General features: G+C 35.6%; 1 long non-coding RNA gene across 2 annotated transcripts in view; it reads right to left on the reverse strand.

Annotated features, from left to right (window-relative positions):
* LOC103675864 overlaps positions 1 to 21,790 on the reverse strand; it is a 586,760-nt gene that overhangs the window by 493,296 nt on the left and 71,674 nt on the right. For both annotated transcript variants that reach the window (XR_005834300.1, XR_005834301.1), the window contains exon 2: positions 1,010 to 1,104. This is a non-coding gene — a long non-coding RNA (uncharacterized LOC103675864). The remainder of the gene's footprint in view (positions 1 to 1,009; positions 1,105 to 21,790) is intronic.

Consider the following 21,790-nt stretch of genomic DNA (forward strand, 5'->3'; position numbering starts at 1 on the left):
CTTATAAAATCAGAACTAAATAAATAAAGCTGCACCCAGATTTTAAGCACAGCTAAAATTTGCTTACATTTTCCTCAGGATAATTGATCATTCCCACCAACCCCTTTCCTCCCTTCTTCTCTTTCCAAATGGATTAGGATATATTGACTTTTTCTTAAAGTATGTCAATTAGGTATTATTAAGTACATCTTTATTCTGAAGTGTAAAAGATCTTTAAGACAATTTTAAAGTAACAGAAAATACATTTACTAATATCTTTTTTAGGAAAACTAAGAATTGCAAAGTCTTTAGGTGCTGTGGTACAGAGTAATTAAGATATTAAATATATAAATAGATTTCTTAATTTTAATGGCTTATTACATTGTGGTTTAGCTGGTTAGTAAGAAATTAACATAATTATCTTCAATTTATAGCTTATATATAATACTTATAATTTATAAATTTATACAAAACATATATAATTATATGTTTAATGATATATATAGCAAGCTCATAGCTAATTCCAAGTTATTTTTTATATTACATAATTATTAGAATTATATAATTCTAAGTTACATATTTTTTAATGCAGAATTCAAATTCAAGGGCAATAATAATATGTTCTCTTTAGCCTGCCCATTTTAAGGGGCATGTGCACTTTGAGATATTCGTTTCTTAGCGATAAAAATTTTAAAATATATATCAACTTCGTAAAGTAGATTGTTTTAGTGGAAGAATGACTGAATTTGAAGGGAGGAAAAATTTTATATCTAGTTCTGCCACTTCCTAATAGAGTGTGATTTTGAGCAACTTACCTGATCTATTACTTTAAAAGTGTTTGGTTTGCTCCAAAACTATTTAATTCCTCTATGGGGAATTAGATATGAAAGAGAAGTGACAGACAAAAAAAGGAAATTATAGCAAAGTGACTAAAACTAAAAACAAAAATAATGAAATGAGACAGGTAAGTAAAAGTAAAGAAAATGTAACTTATAAGAATAAATATTTATGGTGAATCTTTCAGACTTACTGTTTATCTGTTCCTTCCGTCCCTCCTACAAAATAAACCGCAAGAAAAATCTCTAAGTTTTCTTTTCCAAAGGACTGATGTAACAGTTGGCCGTGCTACAGGAATAAGGTGAAAGAAAGAATATTAATATTTATTGTGTATCTATTACCTGAAGGACACCATGCTGGGTCCTTTATACATGTTAGCTCATTCCTGCAGGAAGAGCTTGTGCCAACTATGAAATTACTATACTCAGGAAAATCCTGCTTGGCAGTTCTCTATTCCCTAGTTCATTTATTACTGTGACAATTATTTTATGTGTCCACTCGACTGGCAGACAGATATTTGGCCCAGATAGTTGATTAAGCATTATTAGAGGTGTTTCTGTTAAGGTGTTTTTCAATGAGATTAACATTTAAATAGGTAGATGAGTAAAGCAGATTGCTCTCCCTAGTGTGGGTGGGCCTCATCCAATCAGTTGAAGATGTGAATAGAAGAAAAAAGGCTGAACCTCTTCCAAGTAAGAAAGACTTCTTCCTGCCTGACTGCCTTCAAATTGGAACACTTTTTTCCTACCTTCAGGCTCTAACTGAAAGATTGGCTCTTCCTGGGTCTCAAGGCTACTGTCCTTTAGACTGGAATCCCACTATCAGCTCTCCTGATTCTCCAGTTTGTCAATGCACCATGAAGATCTTGAACTTGCTAACCTCCATAATCATGTAAGCCTACTTCTTATAATCTTTCTCTCTCTCTGTCTCTATTTCTTATAATTTATCTTTCTCTTTCTATATATATACTCACACACACACACACACACACACACACACACATGCACATATATACACAGCTGACCCTTGAACAATGTGGGGGTTAGGGGTGCTGATCCTCTGTGTGTCGAAAATCAGTGTATAACTTTTCAATCCTCCAAAAGTTAACTATTAATAGCAAGAACCAGGAAAAATCACTTTTTGCTGTGATAGAGAGAAAGAAGAAGAGAAACAAGCTGCTCACAGGAAGCAGATTATTGTTATACCGTGTTTTAAGAGAATACGCACAAGACTTGAGCTCACTGCAATAGCAACAGGAAGTGGCTACAAAATAATTATAATAGTACAGTATGTACTCTGGTTAATTTTATGCACTTATGATTTAATACTACATCTTTACATTTGTTTACATTTCTCTCAACTGCAAATGGTACCCTGTATGAACGATGTTTGTGTGCATAAATTTTAATAAATTTTAACTTTTTATAATAGATTTGCATTTTATGGTAATAAATTATAGACAAGTATCTACGCATACATCATGCATTCATGATGTACCTAATTATTTCTCTTTTTTTTTTTTTGATAATTCTACACTGTGTGGTTTGTCTGCAAGTGTTTTCAAATTGTCACAAATCTCCAAGAAATTTTTAATATGTTTACTGAAAAAAATCCACATGTAAGTGTGCTTGTGCAGTTCAAACCTCTGTTGTTTGAGGGCTAACACAGTATGTGTGTGTATATATATATGTGTGTGTGTATTTATATATGTACCATTATATGTAGTGTGTATATAATATACTATAGTTCTGTTTCCTTGAGAACCCTAATAAAATAAGCATTATTAGGCTGCTGAAAAAAATAACTTGATGTTATGAACTGAATGTTTGTGTGCCCCCAAATTTATATGTTGAAGTTCTAATGCCCAGTGTTATGGTATTTGGAGATGGGTACTTTGGAAGATAATCACGGTTAGATAAGATCATGTAGGTGGGGCCCTCATCACAGGATTAATGCCTTTATAAGGAGACACGCCAGAAAGTTTGCTTGCTGGGCGCTCACTCATGTGAGAGTGCACACTCTCTTTCTCTATGCTTGCACAAAGAAGAGATCATGTGAGTACAGAGTGGGAAAGCGACCTGCTACAACTCAGGAGGAGAACTTACAACAGAAACTAACCACGTGGCACCTTGCTCTTGGACTTCCAGTCCCAGAACCGTAATACAATAAATTTCTGTTGTCTAGCTCACCTAATCTGGTATTTTGTTATGGTAGCCTAAGCTAATACACTTGATTGATATTGTACTCTATATTTTTAAATATATTCATCATCCCATTAAAGTCTCATGAAAATCTGTGAAATAGATATTTTACCCATTCCTAGGCATGAAGAAACTGCAACACACCACATCTGGCCACACAGAAACTGACCTAATATCAAGACAACTTAATACCACAGAAATGTTTAAAATGTAGTTCACGCAAACACTATTTTGAAGAATTACCTTAGTATTCGGGGTTACACTTTCCTCAGATCCACATAATCTTAGTGTAATCAAAGTAAGCCAAAATTCCATTTATCTTTAGCACAAGCATAATCTCCCCCACCATCCTGTCTGTGGACATCTGTTGTCATTAATGATAAACAACACTCCTACATTCTCTTATCTATTACATTAAAAGTCATATAGGTCACATTCTGGTCTTTGTAGAACATCTGAGATGCTGATCACATAATGACTTCTCAGATTATTTACTATATACAGGATCAACTCATGAACCATAGGAGAATAAAGCACAGTCCAAGTTTCTCCAAGTTTCTAGTAAAAGCAAAAGGGCAAGACTGTGAAATACTGTTTTTCATTCAAACTTTGAGTCATTGTTAATGAAGGGATGAGTTTGCAGCCTTAAAGATATAATTTCCCAATCTTGTCAATCATTTTATATTTTAATGTAAGAGTCTATAGAAATAGAACACACAGTGCCATGGCTTTTAATGGATAGAACTGACTTGTAGATTAGCTTTATATCAGACCCCAAAAAAATAATTTTGTCTAAATTAACTTAGACATACAAACTGGCAAAGATCAGAAAAGCACAAGACAGGAATTAATGTCTCCCGTAATTTCAACCTAGAGATAAATATTAAGAACATTTTATGTGTAATGATCCCATTTTCTTTATATATTTTTGTGTCTATACATCCATGCATATACACACAAAAACAATTTCACACAAGCCATCATCCAGCTACCTCCATCCCTCCTCCAGCTTGTATAAGATGACACAAGGAGAAAGGAAGAGAGGAGGAGTCAAGGGAGTCATCAAGAGTACAGCATTCCTGTGGAAGTTGTTCAGGATCACCCCAGAAGGGGACACTATCATTCTTCTTGTCAGTGAGACTTATGATCTACCTGAGAACTTATCCTTCTGCCCTTTGGCATTTCTTAACAATGAAAAAGAGAATTCAGACAGGCCAAACAAAGTAGCCTGCACTTCCAGGATTTGGCCTAACAAGAATATGCAAACTTCTCCTGAGCAAATGGCACTGTGGAAAGTTACCGGGTTGAGCAATCTTGCTAGAATGCCCTCTAAGAGAGCTCCCTGTCAGCTGAGGGAACTCTGGCAGCAAGTGGATGTGGAGAATAGAACTGATAAGTGAATCTGGGAGCAGGTTGTAGAATAGGAGGCCAAGCCAGATCTCCTGAAAGGGGGAGTGAAGAGAGAGCGGCTGACTCAGGACCTTCTGAGAAACCCACAGGTGTGTCCTTCAGAAGGGCCAGCAACCTATCCCAAGTGTTACTTGGGATCAAATCACTGTTAACCAGTAAAGCAACAACAACTGTCTAGGAGGAAATCAGATCATGGCCAGCTAATAAACATTTTCCTGTTCCTCTATTCTGTTTACCTGTTTCCAACCCTAGACCCAAAAAAATGTCAAGAAGGAGACGTCCCAAGGCTAGGGCTAGTCCAAGCTGCTTCTTCTGCTCCAGGGTTATGCAATAGGAACAGGAGTGAAAAAGGAGTCGTGCCTTGTGTTAAATTTTGGTCTGAAGACATGCTCTATAAAATTTGATTTTTTTAAACCCATTGAAACGTATTTTATGGTCCAGTAATTGGTCTAATCTCCCGCATGGTCTTGAAAGTATATTCTGCAGTTATCAGGTATAGTGTTCTAAATGTCAGTTATGTGATGATGTTTTAAAATTTTCTATATCCTTACATTTGTCAAAGGAATATCTCTTATGATGTAGATTTTTTTCCCTGTAATGATTTCAGACTTTGAATCATGCATTTTGAACCTCTGCTATTAGGAAGGAAAATGTCTATTAGCTGGCATTTAAGATTGTTAAGGCTTGCTGATTGATGCTTTTATTATTTAAAAAACCCTCTTTATATTTGGTAATATTACTTTTAAGTTGTCTGATATTACTATTTGTGTTATATATCTCTTTCCATCATTTTACTCTCTACCTGCTTGTGTCTTTATTTTCAAAGTGTATAGTATGTAGTTAGGTCTTGATTTTTTTACCTACTCATGAATTGTTCAGTCCACTTACATTTAATTTTTCATGTGTCTGGCTTTAAATGTACAATCTTGTTATTTGTTTACTATTTGTTTCATCATTATTTTACCCACATTTTTTAAGAATATTTTTTCTGGGTATATAGTCCAGTGCTGTAACCTGCCCTCCCTGCCTCAGCAATTTAAAGATATTTTCATTGTCTTCTGAATTCAGTTGTTTCTTATAGTGAGTTTATTGTTCTTCATATGGTACTTTCTCTGTGTATAATATGACTTGTTCCAGCTGCTTATAAGGTTTTCTCTTAACCTTCCTTGTTACCTTTGACTATGAAGTGCTTAGGTGTGGTTTTCTTTGAAGTTACCCTACTTGAGATGCCTGAACCTACAGGATATATTGGATGATTTTTTTTTAATTCAAATTTTGGAATTTTTGAGCAATTAAATCTTTGAATATATATATCTTTATGTCCACTATCATCCTCCTATTCTTCTGAAACTCTTATTCTGAGAGTCCAATTACAACTATGTTAGATGGCTGATATTATTCCGCAGATCACTGATTATATATTCATTTATTTTTAGTAATTTCTTTTTCTCTGTGATCCTCAGATTGGATAATTTCTATTGATTGGTTTTCCAGTTCCCACTATTCCTTCTGCAGTCTCCAATCTGCAAAGCCCACTGAATGAATTTACTATCTCAGATATTATACTTTTTCATTACAGAATTTTCCTTTGATTCTGAGTTTCCATTTCTCTATTGATATTGCCCATCATCTCCTGATAATCATATTTTAAGGATTTGAACATATTTTTTAATAGTCATTTAAAATCCTTGTCTTCCAATGTCAATAATTGTGTCCCTTTAGAATCGATTTATACCAAGTATTTTTTCATCATAAGTCATATTTTTCTGCTTTTGTGTATATCTAGCAATTGTTGATTATATGTTAAACATTGTGATTGATATGTTTTTGGCAGTCAGGATTATGTTCTCTTTTGGTAGGCAATTACATTGCAGGCATATCCTGCCGGCTCCTCTCCCCTTTGCTTTATTTGTAAATGCTGATTTAATTTTGCTCTTCCCTTACTCCTGGGATACAGCCCTTACATTACAGCAGAGTCATGGCCTTTCTTGGGACTTTGACTGAATGCCCAAGTTGGTCCACAAGGTATGCCCTCTCTGACTAGGCTGGACCTTCATTATCTCTCAGTTTTGAATGACTTTGTGTTATCTCCATTCGGCTCTCAGCTTAACCACAAGTGCTCTCTCTTAGGCTTAACAGAGTCCTTCTCTGAATCCAGCATTTAGCCAGGAATCTATGGAGAGGTCCTGATTAAACGGACTTAGCAGGGTTCTAGCTAAAACTAGATTTTAGGAGGAAGTGCACAAACAGGCCTAGAAGAAGAGTTAGGACCTAGACTTCCAGAAAGTTCTTTAATTTCTGAAGTCCTGGGGTTGAAAAGCTACAGGATGCAGAGTAAAAATTTGTTGAATGTCTTCATTAAGGTTAAGTTAAACAGAAGAAAGTGTTGGTTGAATGTAAAGAAAATCTAAATGAGCTAAGTCCATGAGACTGTGAAATGGACTCCCTAGGGGCAGCCTCTCAAAGGAGTCTTTCAAAATTACCCAAGCAAAATTCTTTCTGGCAAGGACTGTAGAATTTTTTTTTCTCTAACATTTTTGAAAAAGCAGAGTATGTGAATCAGAAACGAATTATTCAAACCTATAAGGCATTATGATCCTCAATTTCTACTCTCACCTGAGTATATATGTGCTCTCTAATCCTTGATGTAAAAATACCTTTGTAACCTTGGCTATGCTGCCACCCCAAGACTAGCTCTTGCCATGCTCAGCATGCAGATGTGGAAACAGGCCTGGCTAGAAAATGCTCCCAAGGCAAATGTTCAGTGCTTAAAATTAGGCCACATTCAGAATTCTAGACAAATTGCATTACTTCTGCTTGGAAGGTGAAGTTGTTTGCTGTCTGTTATATACCTATGAACTTCCTGATCCTTTTAGTAGCAGTTTTTGGAATCCATATCCTTGGATTTTCCTTTGACCACTGTTTCTCAAAATTGTCTGAATACTTAGAATCTCTTCTAGACTCTGGATACAAATGTCTACTGACTTATTTTCTGACTGTTTTGACTTTAAGCTCATATGTTTCTCTGCCACTGGGTAATTGAATACACTTTACTCACTTATGTGGCCTTGACCACAAAACATCTGACACTTTTGTTAATTTCTTGCCTCATTTATTCACATTTCCTGTAATACCCCACTCCCCTGATCCCTGGGTCTACCTCCATGATCTCTTCCTTGTTTTCATTCTCTGTTTCAGAATTACATTAACAGATGTAGATTATATAATGGGCTGACTGGAAAAATGGAAACCTAAACACTACGTTAGATGAAGAAATAATTCCTATTGATTGATTATTTATTTATCTCCACATTTTACCAAGTAACTGGTATGTATTTCAGATCACACAACATGAAGAAATTATAGAAGGCCCTGGGGCTAAGAATGCTACAATACATTTGATTTGTTTGTGTGAAGGAAATAAGATGTTAGCAGAAAGCTGGTGACCACAGAAAATAACCAACAATTTCCCTGGGTAGTTTCTGATGAATTTTCTTGAAAGAAAGTACAAATAGATGACCAAATTATATCATCCATAAATACTTTAGGCTGTGGCCACAGGAAATTTAACAGACTTATATTTAAGCTAGGCTAAAGGGGAAATCCTAGTATGAAGTAGAAAATGAAATTATTTCCAAATTTTGCCTGGGAGGTTACTTTAATTTTACCCTTCTAGACACCAAAGAACAGAGAGATTCTTTGAAAGAAATTCTTTATATAGTTTTTAATTCTAGGAGGCAAACTGACATCACCTACCTAAGCTAAACTCTAAAACATAAGAAACAAATAAAACAAACAATATGAATATAGTTACAATTATCTAACTACATAAAACTGCCTTTTTGTCTGCTCTTATAACGCCAAAAATCAGGGTTTGCATATAATCAACCATTTCTCCTGCCAGCAAACTGTTGTGCCACTGTAATGAGTACAATGATCTGAGCTAGGAAGCAGAAGAAAACGGGTGTTAGCATTTTATTTTTTTTATTTTTTAAAATAATACTTTGTGCTTTTTAAAAAGATTTTATTTATTTGTCAGAGAGAGAGAGAGCACAAGCAGGGGGAGCAGCAGGCAGAGGGAGAAACAGGGGACTCTATCCTAGGACCCTAGGGTCATGTGCTGAGCCAGCCGAAGGCAGACGCTTAACCCACTGAGCCACCCAGGCATCCCAGGTATTAGCATTTTAACATGCATCTTCCTTAATAAATCTTAGATAAGGTATAGGCAAGCTCCTCTTTGTTTCATATAATAAAGAGAACATTTGTAAGAAGGATGTTACTTTGTTTCTGCTCCAATAGAAGAACTTTATCTTTCTGAAGCATATTTTATCTCAGGTGTCTCCCAAATTGCATTTTTTTTAAAGATTTATTTGAAAGAGAGAGAGTGAATGCCTGAGCCAGTATGAATGGGGGGGGGCAGAGGAAGAGAAGCTTCAAGCCGACTCCCAGCTTAGCTAGGAGCCTGACAGGGCTCAATCTCAGGACCCATGAGATCATGACCTGAACCAAAACCAAGAGTTGGACACTTAAATGACTGAGCCACCCAGCCACCCCTCTAAAATTGTATTTTAAAGAGTATGGTCTATACTTGTTGCTTCTTATTGAGTAAGAATTTAAGTAAGTATTTCTGGAATTTAAGTAAGTAAACAATTAATGGTATATTTTATGAAAGTTTTAAGTTCCCAAATAGGAAATAATGATGAAATGGCTTGATAATTTCATACCATCCTCCAAATAGCCCAAAGCATGATAAGGTTGAGATTGTAAATCTGACTCTGGCTTCAGGGTTGACTAAGAATCCTGCTACATGACAAAGCCTGCCAATGGTGGGCCCAAAATGAACATGATGGAGTAGTAGGGAAGGATAAAGTTTGGGGAAAATAAGCAGAAACTGCTAGATGAATATGAACTTCAGAATGAGAGCCTCATCATCTATCTGCTGGGTCACCCTCCTAGATCTGGGATTAATGGAATGGATCATCCATAAATGTTGAATTTCTTGAGTCACTTATCAAATCACCAGAATGTACAGAAGCCTGAAGCAGGGAATATTTGTTTTTTTCTAAGACACAGCTCTCTCCTTTTCTATCTCATCCCAATCATAAAGGCTGGGATTCCACCTTATTTCTTAATCTACCTGCTGGTTAGTCTGCCTAATGTCCAGGTTTCCTTTGGGCCCATCTACTAGGCTATGTGGGGCCCTTTCCTATGTGTCATTGTCTCCTTGAAATTGGTTCTTTGCATCAAACTGTATACATTTACTTGAGTTATCCTACAATAAGAATCCCATTTTTAGAATCCCTTATTTCCAAGTACAACAGTTATCATGACTCTCAGCTACCATGACCCGTGCAGCTAATTAAACCCTCTGAATCACACCTGAGCTTTCTTTTTTTTTTTTTTTAATTTTTTATTTATTTATTTGACAGAGATAGAGACAGCCAGCGAGAGAGGGAACACAAGCAGGGGAAGTGGGAGAGGAAGAAGCAGGCTCATAGCGGAGGAGCCTGATGTGGGGCTCGATCCCAGAACGCCGGGATCATGCCCTGAGCCGAAGGCAGACGCTTAAATGCTGTGCCACCCAGGTGCCCCTAGGGTGTTTCAGTTTTATGTTGTAAATATCATGGTGATTAACATTTGGTAATTAAACATCCATATGCATCTTTTTTTTCCCTTAGGATAATTCCTAGAAATTAGTCAAAAGATATAAATATTTCAGTGATTTTAATTGTTAAATTTCCCTCCAGAGAAAACTATATTCTCCCAGCAGCTATGTCAAGGACTGCCATTTTCCCATTTCAACACACCATCAATGATACCAGTTATTACAATTTCTTAAATGCTTTTTTTTTTAAACGGGATATTTTATTGTGTGAAATGGTATTGTTTTGGGTGCTAGAGCTTTCTGGAAGTTGGCCAGCAAAATTAAAACACATAGTACTAAAGTAATGCAACTGATTTCAACCTGTTACCTAATGATACATCTCATAAGGTTGTGTCATACTACTTTGATTTGTCACGTGTACCTATTAAAACCTGGTCTTAATTATAATGTATTTATGTTCATATCCTGCATATGGAATTATAATAATGAAATATATTATTATTAAAAGCAATCTTGTTAAACTCTTAAAGTACATATTCATGGTACTTAGAAATATAAAAGGGATTATATTTTATATTTCTGGAAAGAGTTTTTCTAAGCAAGGAAAATTTATTTTGAATGTAAAGATCTTAAATTGTACCTAAAACTCTACAAATGTGTAACATTTTAAAACAGTATTGGTATATACTGAGAGTAATATAATGTCCATTAAAATATACTGCATACAGAACTATGGAGTAGGTTCTGATGTAACATAATTAGTTCATAAAACTTATTACGTCTTCCTCCTTACATTGAGCATTACAGAAGAGCTTCATTGGTTTTGGCAGTGGCTTGATTTATCATTAATAATATACTCTGACACAACCCAAAACATGGATCATTGGGCATGATTTTATAGAAAGCATCTAAATAGACTATGCAATGATATTGGAAAGAAAAACAAAACCATGATTCTGCTCAACCATGGTACTGCACCGTTATAGAGCAATTTCTCCTTGGATTGCACACCTGCTTTCTGGCCCATTAAGTCCTGCTGTCTTTACAAGGAACTGAGGTTGTAATGTCTTTCCCAAATGCATATTTTTATGGGACCATGCATAACAAGTACACATGAATGTACACATGGCCAACTCATTTTTAATATGTTCAATCTGACTGGAACAGGAAAACAGTCACCTTAGAAGATAAATCTCTTAATTACTTAAAGCTCTGCAGCAGTCATTCCTGACAAGCATTTCAAGAGTCCCCTGTAGCTGTAGGGAATTATTATTCTGTTCACTTATACATTCCTAGAAACATGATCTGATATCATTTTTCATAAAGAAGTGGTATTTAGGAATAATAGTGTGCACATCAGATCTGATTTTATTTTTATGCACATCAAAATTCCACTGCGCCAAACCCCTGCAGTCACCTATGATTATAGTAATTCTAGTTGGCTATTTCTTCCCTTTCACTGATGTGCACAGACCACTTCTCAATGATATTTTCATGGTTTGCAGAACATATCAAGAGTTAGCTAAGAAATCATTTCAACAGTATACTTCCATTGGGAATGTCAATGAGCTAAAGGCATTCTGGACACACTATCTGAATTTCTGAGCTTAATTTTATTTGCAGGATTAAAAACATTTGAGATAAAAAAGCAGTGATCTGTACCTGATGGAACAATAGTCTTTCATCAGAGATCTATGTGTGTTGAAAAGGCAAGATAGCTGCCTTGAGGAGATTATAAAATTGGGTTCTAGGGCTCTTTGAAATACAATCTGGAACCCAAATGTGCACATTTCTTTACCTTCACATTTTTTGATACAAAAGTTTAGAAGTTATCATTACTGAACTTCCTTTATACTCTCCATACACAACTTTTTTTTTTTTTTTTTTTTTTACCATCTTGACTATTAAGTCAGCTAAAATTAAATGTTAAATAAAATTGTCTTGGTGGATTAATTAGGGTCCAAATGGTCAACTCATTTTTCCTCCATGTAAATATAGTGATCTTAATGAGCAATTATTAAATGACAATATTTCTTAAAATAGCATATGCAAGGCTATTTAGTTTCTCTCAATCTTTAGGAAATAATGAAAAAAGATAAAATGTACATTAGAAGCCTTTTCTTCAAATTCCTAGTAGAGGATGATATTTAAAGAAAAGGAGTAAGTGGCAACTCCAACTTCTGATTTAACTTGAAAGAGAACAACTTCTAAAAATATCAGGACTTTTCTTTAAAAAAAAAAAGGGGGGGTGCCTGGGTGGCTCAGTCATTAAGCGTCTGCCTTTGGCTCAGGGTGTGATCCCAGCATTCTGGGATCGAGCCCCACATCAGGCTCCTCCACTACGAGCCTGCTTCTTCCTCTCCCACTCCCCCTGCTTGTGTCCCCTCTCTCGCTGGCTGTCTCTATCTCTGCCAAATAAATAAATAAAATCTTTAAAAAATAATAAAAATAAATAAATAAAATAAAAATATCAGGATTTTGAATTTTTGTTTAATGATGCTAATTTTAAAGAAATAACCTTAAAGACATCTCAGGAAATACAGATGTCACAATCATCAGAAAATAATCTGAACATCATTTTTTAGTATTGCTATGTATTTTGCTCAGTTTATTCCATTTCTTTTGTTCTCTAACAATATATTCTCTCCATATTTTGTAAACTTGAGGTTGTTACTGTGAAGAGGTAAGAAAAAAAGCATGCAAGCTCTTCTCAAGGACAGAGTCAATGTACCAAAGGGAAAATCAACCAGAGAAAGAACCACCATCTGTCTGTCCCCTACGAAAATGTAAAAATGTAAAATGCAAAAATGTAAAAGTCTTTCAGCAAAGGAAACATTAAAAAGTTAGATATAAATCAGATATAAAATTAGGTTCTTAGAAAACCTAAGGTCTAACTTCAATAGTTACAATAATATTTTATTTACATTTTCACATTGTTATTTCAGTGTAGTAGTTGACTTAAATATACTAAGTTCTTCACATCTCTTCATTATAACTGACATGTATAAAAGATATTTGGGGGAAGTTCTGAATAATCTGAATACGAATTACCTACCTGGCTCAACAAAACTAAAACGAGTAACAAGGACAACCAATGTCTAAAGCTTGTATCATATAATCCCCTTGAGTTTTTAAATAATACAGTTCTTTGGCCAGTACACTCATTCATAGAAAAAAATTTCAAATTGTATCAAAATGCTTTGTGATTTAACTTTGGGGGAATATCTCACTGTGCATGCTATCTTGGTTATGCCCCTGTGTTACAAAATCAGGTTTTCTGAAAATTGCTTGATTATATGTTGTTTCTAACTACTTGAAATGTGAAAACTCTAACCATTTAATTTCCCGATCCAGTGGACGCCAAAACACTCATTAGTCTCTTTAACTAAATCAATCGTATATACTATGCTTTTGCAAACCGATCATTCCCAACCCTCATTTTGTAATGTTCACAGATACCTATCTGAAGTTCTCAAAAAGCTGATTTCACTGTAATGTATTTAAAATAAAATGTATACCACTTTTGCAGGAAATAGGAGTCTAAAGTTATTTAAATGTTATTCAGGAGGTACAGGGGGGTGTAATAATAAATAGCTGCAAAAGTATTGCATATTTATCTTATTTAATCTTTTTGACAATCCTGTGAAAAAATAATAATAGTAATAATAACAATAATATCTTGTGCATTTCCTTAGATGAGGTACTTAAGATTCAGAGAAGTTAAACAATTCACCCAATATTCCATAGCTCTGATTTGAAGGGTTAGCATTTTGATTTGCACATCTGTGCTGCTGGTGAGGAATAATAGGTATAGGCAACTCCATGTAGTGAAGAAACAAAAATAACTCTAGACTGGATGACATAAAAACACTTCATCACTTCAGGAATAATTCTGCTATCCATGTATTTTCTACCTCGTGCCAAATACATTGACTGAAGAACTAAACAAGAAGCTGCCCATCACCAGGCTGATACATGTTCACATTCTCCTTTCACTCAGAGGAGTCCTCAAGTTCTCTGGTCCAGGAAACAGAGTAATGATGAAGGATATGGAAGTCAGTGGGAACCAATCCTGGACCTAAGGCTTACCAGTTCAGTCAGACTGGCTTGCTTTTAACTTCTCTCAGTGAGAATTCCTTCATCTAAAAGTGAGAATAATCATCAGATGGAGAGAGGGATGTGAGAATTGGAAGAAATAGATGAATCATATTTCCAGTTAAGAATAAATTTAATTCTGCATCTCTAAACAGATTTGCAAAAATTTAAGCTCACATGGAAGAGATCTCCATATAGTTTCATCTAGTTTTTACTGTATATATTAGTTTCTGTTACCATTTGAAAGAAGCAAAACAAAACAAAAACACACTAGGCAAAAAAATGAAGGTGTTTTCCAATGTGATATCCACAATGGATGGTTATATACTGTAAACTTGTAAAAATAAAAAGAATCACTATTAATTGGGGAGAGACTAGAAAAATAATAGAAATCTCCAGAAAATTCCTGATTTTTCTTTTGATTCAAAGAGTATCCCAGCTTCTTGACTGTTCATCGTACTGTGGACAACAATCTTTTGAGTTAAAATTGTGTTGTGGTGAAGGCAATTTGTCCGGAAAATTGAATATGGCTCTGCAATAGTATGGCCGGGGGAAAACCAGTTCATGATTGTCATGAACTTACGATGTACATGGTCAACCACAACTTTAACCAATTCTGCCCCAGTTGCTGTTGTAAAAATGTATTGCATATTTGCACATTATGTGAACTCTATCCTTAAAATTTCTCAAAAAAAGTGAGTTTCATTTCCATCATTAAATATTCTGGAAAAGGCAAAACTGTGGAGACAGTAAAAAGATCAGTGGTTATCAGGGCTAAGGGGGAAAGGATGAATAGATGAAATCCTATAAGGCACTAAAGAAGTAAAAAAAAAAAAGTAAAAAAAGATTTTTAACGCAGTAAAACTACTCTGTATGATACTATAATGACAGTTACATGTCATTATACATTTGTCCAAATCCATAGAATATACAACACCAGGAATTAACTCTAATGTAAGCAGTGGACTTGGGTGGTAATGATGTGTCAATGTAGGTTCATCAGTTGTGACAAACATTCACTCTGATGGGGGATGTTGATAATAGGGAAGGTTGTGCATGTCTAGGGGCAAGGGGGACATGGGAACTCTTTGTATTTTTTGCTTAATTTTGCTGTGAATATAAAACTGCTCTAAAAAATAAAGTCTATTTAAAAGAAAAAAATTAGGATAATCAGAGAAATGTTATTGTATTATTTAATGTGGGAATCCTAGCTCTGTGTATTAGGTGTATTTATACCAAATAATTTGTATTTGTATTAAATGTGCCGGAAATTTTAATTAAAAATATAAGTGGCCAGGGGGTCTGGGTGGCACAGTTGGTTGAGCAACTGACTCTTGGTTTCAGCTCAGGTCACGATCTCACGGTCTTGGGGTCAAGCCCCGTGTTGGGCTCTGAGCTCAGCATGGAGTCTGCTTGAGATTCTCTCCCCCTCTCCCTCTGCACCTCCCACTCATTCTTGCCCTCTCTCTAAAATAAATAAATAAATCTTAAAAAAATACATAAATGGCCAATGAACATCTAAATATACTCATTCATTAGTCATCGTGGAATGAAAGTTAATTTATAATGAGATATGTCTAAATATTAAGATGAAAAATAAATGGGTAATAAACTTTGGCATAAATGAGAAACAAAAGAAATCATCATATACTATAAATGGTACAACCACTGTGGAAAACCATTTGGTAGAATCTATTAACACCCAATATACACATGACCCTTAATCCAAAAATATAAATTATTGTGGTCATATCATTATTTTAATAGCCAAAATATTGAGACACCCCAATGTTCATCAAAGGTAGAATAAATAAGTAAATGCTGATATACTCACATAATAGAAATTACATAGCAATGAGAGTAAACGAACTTCAACTATGCAAGAGTATGAATATCATATATATAACTTAAACAAAAGAGGCTGGATTCCAAAAAGAGATCAGACTTCATTATTCCGTATTTACTATGCACAAAAACAAATAAAAAGAACCTAAAATACAAAGTTAAAAGTCAAGCTAGACATTTCCTTTGGCAGGAATAGTGAGTGGAAGGAGGCTAAAGGGAAGCTTGGGCTTCAGGCAATGTTGTTTTTTGATTTCTGTGATGCTACATGATGGCGTACAGTATATGAAAATTTCTTGAGGTGAATATTAATGGCACACCTATTCTCCCACATTAGCTGAATATGACGAAGAAGTAGGAGCACAGAAGCCAACATAAAGTCCATTCCAAACTGGAAATGATGGTATTTTGCAATAATTATTCTTGTGTTTCTACGGGTTGCAGTATTAAACATGACATAACAGTTGTTACATGAACACATTCCATTGAGAATAATTCCAAAGTTCCTAATTTGTCCAAAAATTATGAGAAACTCGTGATGATCATAATGGAGACTTTCTTTTGCTGAGATACCAAAATATGTAAGTGCAAGATAGTTCTCTGAATATTATTTTTATCTACCAAATGTTTTCACACATATAAGAATGTATTTATAATAAAGTGCTTTAAGAATTTTTAAGGGGTGCTAAAAAGAAAAAAGATAGCCCTTGAGAAAATTTGACATTTCGACTAAAGGGCTATATAACAATGAGGATTATAAACTAAGTGGTTTTCTCTACACTAAGTTAACAGTTTTAACTGGTCATGTAAACTTTTGGAGGTATGTCAATCTTCTATGGTCACTAGTTTATTATCCTACAGGTTATTAATTTCATACATAACATATATGCCCCTCAAACTATTAATAGGTGTCTTAGACTGGTTCCCCAGAAGCAGATGCTGAGGGGAAGATTTACAAAAATATGATTTATTAGGAAATGTTCCCAGAAAAAAAAAATCAGTAGAATAGTAAGGAAGTGGGACCAAGGAGAAATGGAGCCAGACAAGCCTAAGGTATCAAGCCAAGTCCCACAGTGTCTAACTGTGGCTCAATCTGGCAGGAAGCTCTGGAGCCACTACAGGAAACACCTCATAGTAGCCTGGATCACAGGCAGAGAGCTGGAGTATTTAGATGCCCAGGTCTAAAACCCTTGGCTAAGAGCTGGCTTCAAAGGACATATCTTTTTTAAACATTTCTGGCTCCCAGTGTGCACAGGCAAAGCAATGGCAGCCTGAGGCAATTCTCTGACAAAGAGTCACAGATGCTGGCTTGGGAGCGAAATCCCAACAAGAGCAGGTGTGCACTGTAAAGAGATCTGAGGGGATTCAGACGGAGCACCAATGGCATCTGATACAGTGGGTTTTCTTTCTTCTAAAATCAGAAGACAAAACAGAATGACTGTTCACTTAATAAAATGTCCCTTCAAAAAACTTTTTTTTTTTCCTGAAGAATCTTTTTAAATAATGGGGATGAATTCATATACTCATTCAGGAAGTGTTTTAGGCATGTCATCAAATATCATGGCAAAAAGATAGAAAAAGGAATAAGAAGAGTTAATAGAGCATTGCTTCCTTTCCTTCAGATTAAAATATAGCAGGCAAGAAAAGAATAAATTGCAGAAATACAGGAAAAGTACACTATGAGGTGCCATGGAAGGAGCAGAAAGCACCTACATAAACTCAGTGGTTGGCTTCACAGAGGAAGCAACTTCTGATGGTATTGATCCAGTGTTGGGGATTTCCATGTGAATATAGGAGAAAGATAATTCATTAAGATCCCTGGTGGGACAGTAGTGGTAGTGATGGTATGTATATTTCAGATTGGCCGAATATAGCTCATAGACTAAGAGGCAGGGCTAACATATTAGAAATTTCTGGAATTAAAAAAAAGAAATTTCTCTAAGCAATTTTAAAAGATTACCATAAGAACAAAGGCATAAGAGAGAGTAGTTAGAATATCAAAGCACTGAACATAGGAATTTAAGAATTAAGAGGTTGTTCTCATCTGTCCAGGCCGCTGTAATAGAATACCATAGACTAGGTAGTTTATAACACCAGCAATTAGTTTCTTGTGATTCTGGAGACTGAAAAGTCCAAGGTCAAGACACTGGAAGACTTGGTGACTGGTGAGAGCCTACTCCCTGGCTCATAAACAACTGCTTCTCACTGTCCTCACGTGGCAAAAGAGCTCCATGGGGTCTCCTTTATAAGGGATCCACCCTCATGACCTAATCAACTCCCAAAGTTCACACCTCTAAAAACCATTACATTGAGGATTAGGTTTAAACATATACAGTTGGGGGGGGGGACCACAAACATTTAGTCTATAGCAAAAGTAGAAAAATTTTAAAAATAGGGAAAATATCTGATTCTAGGTTGTAAATTGAGTTTGGATGTGAAGGTAATCCAAATGAAATCAAGGAACTAAAGAGTTAAAATTCTGAATGATTTGAGCCAGAGTTAAAGATTTGAATGAATTGTCATAGTACTTAATGATGTGAAGAATACCTAGAAGTCAGTAGAGAAAGAAAAAGAAGGCTAGAGTGGTATAACTATCAAAAGATAAATTTAAAAAATACCCTGATAAAAATGAAAATGGAGGAGCACCTGGGTGGTGCAGTAGGTTAAGCGTCAGACTCTTGGGTTTGGCTCAGGTCATGATCTCAGGGTCATGAGACTGAGCCTACCGATGGGCTCCATGCTCAGCGTGGAGTCTACTTGGAATCTCTCTCCCTCTACCCCTCCCCACCACGTTGTCTCTCTCTCTCGCCCGTTCACTCTCTCTCTAAAATAAATAAATAAATCTTTTAAAAAAGTGAAAATGGAAAAACACATGCCAAAATTTATGGGATGCAGCAAAACCACTTCATAACAATAAACGCCTATATCAAAAAACATAAAAACAGGGGTGCCTGGGTGGCTCAGTGGGTTAAGCATCAGACTCTTGATTTCAGCCCAGGTTATGATCTCAGGGTTGTGAGATCGAGTCCCACAGCAGGCTCTGCACTGGTTGTGGAGGCTGCTTAAAATCCTCTCTCACTCTCTCTTCCCCTCCCCCTCCGCCTCGACCCCCTCCCATGTGTGCTCTTTCACTGTCTAACAAACAAACAAAACAAAACCAAAACCAAAAAAATTTCAAACAACCTGACTTTACACTTTATGGAAGTAGAAAAAGAAGAACAAAGCCCAAAATTAGCAAAGGAAGAAAATAACAACAAAGAGTGGAAATAAATGAAATAGAAACTAAAAAGACAATAGAAAAGATCAATGAAACTAGGAGCAGAGAATACACAATGAGGGAAAGACCTTCAATAAATGTCCCTTCAATAAATGTCACTGGAAAAACTGGACAGCTATATGCCAAAGAAGGAAGGGGACCACTAACTTACACCATACACAAAAATTAACTCAAAATGGATGGAAGACTTGAATGTAACACCTGAAATCAAAAAATTCCTAATTAAAAATAAAAAGGTGGTAAGCTCATCTTGGTGGTGAACTTTTTGGATTTGACACCAAAAGCAAAGGCTACAAAAGCAAAAATAAAGCAAGTGAGGCTACATCAAACCAAAAAGCTTCTGAACAGCCAAGGAAACCATTAACAAAATGAAAAGTCAACTTGCCAAATGGTAGAAAATATTTGCAAATTATGTATCTGATGTGGTGTTAATATTAAATATTAAAGAACTCATACAACTTAATAGAAAAAAATTTAAAAATGGGCAGATTTAAATAAACATTTTTACAAAGAAGACATAAAGATGGCTAAGAGATGCATCAAAAGATGCTCTATCAGTCTCACTAATTATCAGGGAAAGGCACAAACCACAATAAGATATCATCTATACCTCTTAGTATGACTATTATAAAAAAGACAAGAATTACCTAGCTTTGATTGGTATGTGGAAAAAAGGGAACCCTTATGTAGTGGAGATGTAAATGTACAGCTACTATGGAAAACAATGTGGAAGTTCCTCAAAAAAATTAAAAATAGAACTATCTTACGATCCAGCAATTTCACTTCTGGGTATTTATCCAAAGAAAATGAAAACATGAACTTGAAAAGATATATGCACCCCTTTGTTCATTGCAGCATTATCTACAATAGTGAAAATATGGAAACAACCTAAACGTTCACAAATGAATGAATAAAGGGAATCTATACACACACACATTCATACACATACAATGGAGTATTAGGCACAACAAGAAGGGAATCCAGCCATTTGTGACAACATGGATGGACCTCGAGGGCATTATGCTAAGTGAAAAAACTAAGACAGAGAAAGACAAATACAGTATGATCTCACAGATATGTGGAATCTAAAATCAATAAAACCATAAAAGATCACCCAAACTTATACATTTAGAAAGCAGATTGGTGGTTGCCAGAAGCAGAAGGTAAGGAGGTGGGTTAAACAACTGAAGAGGGTCAAAAGGTCTAAACTTTCTGTTATAAAATAAGTCATGGGGAAATCATGTACAGCATAGTGATTATAGTTAGCAATACTCAATTGCATACTTAACAGCTGCTAAGAGAGTAAATCTTAAAAAGTTCTCATCACAAGAAAAAATAGTAACTATGTATGGTAATGCATGTTAATGAGACTTATTGTGGTGATCATTTTGCAGTATACACAAATATTGAATCATTACATTGTACATCTGAATTTAATATAATGCTATATGCCAATTATACCTCAATATTTTTAAAAAAGAGTGGTAAAACCAGATGCCGTATCTTTCAGAAACAAGGGGCTTTGCACTAGGGAGGAAGAGCAGTAACTTTAAAGTAGCTGTGATGATCCTATAGAATGTTAATGTCCTGTCTCAGACCTTTGATCCACCTCCACCTGAGCAATCAAAGGGAAGAGGATTGTAACTGAGAAGTACCATGCTTCAGTTAGGGTATAAAGGTGTAGTGAATGATGCATGGGAGCTTGCTGAAAAAGAAAGAGGATTCCTGGGGCACCATGAAAAAATTATGGAGGGAGTAGGGCTAGGTAAGAATGAGTCTTGGGGAGAATATGTAGAGTAACAAGGAACAAGAATTGGAGAGAGACTGGGTAACAAAAGGCTTACATTCGGGATAAAGCCCAGGGATAAATGCTATGATTGGACCTTACCGCTTTGGGATTTTAAGTGAAATCTTTATGTACTAGCATAGTGTGTATGTGAGGGGGCTGGTGGCCAGGCAGTGAGAGGAGATTGGGGTAGAGCAGAGAAAAAGGAACATTGAAAAGGAAGTAGTCAGATCATAGCATTACCCTTACCCTCAGATCATTGCGAAGGAATCAAGATTAAAAGGGCTTTAACTGAAGTGATGATGGTGGATACCCTGAGTATTCGTTTCAATATATTAAAATAGTAAAATATCTTCAACTTTTGTTTCAGAGTTTATAAAAACTGATCTCATCTAAAACAATATTTCAGGTTTTGTCATATGTGACGAGGTACCAGATTATCGTGCTGGGTGACAGTGGGACAATTTGGTGGCTGTAAATTCTAGAATGGAAAGGGACCTTGTGAGACGGGGGAGGGGGTAGGCCACACTTGACTATGATGTGAGGGCTTGGGGCAAGAGCTGCTTTGATGTAAGATAGACTTTTGGTAAAAGGTGGTTCATATTTCTCCTCAGGCTGCAATTTTTGTGTTGTTTGGAAAAGCCTTCCCTTTCTTCTAGATCAGTCTGAAGTGGCCTTGACTGGCAGACATTTAAGGCATGTTTTAAGATTTAAAGAAATAAATGAATAAAATTAAAGAAAAAACACCACCACCAAGT

The sequence above is a fragment of the Ursus maritimus genome, unplaced genomic scaffold, assembly GCF_017311325.1.
Source record: "Ursus maritimus isolate PB19 unplaced genomic scaffold, ASM1731132v1 scaffold_13, whole genome shotgun sequence".
Lineage (NCBI taxonomy): Eukaryota > Metazoa > Chordata > Mammalia > Carnivora > Ursidae > Ursus > Ursus maritimus.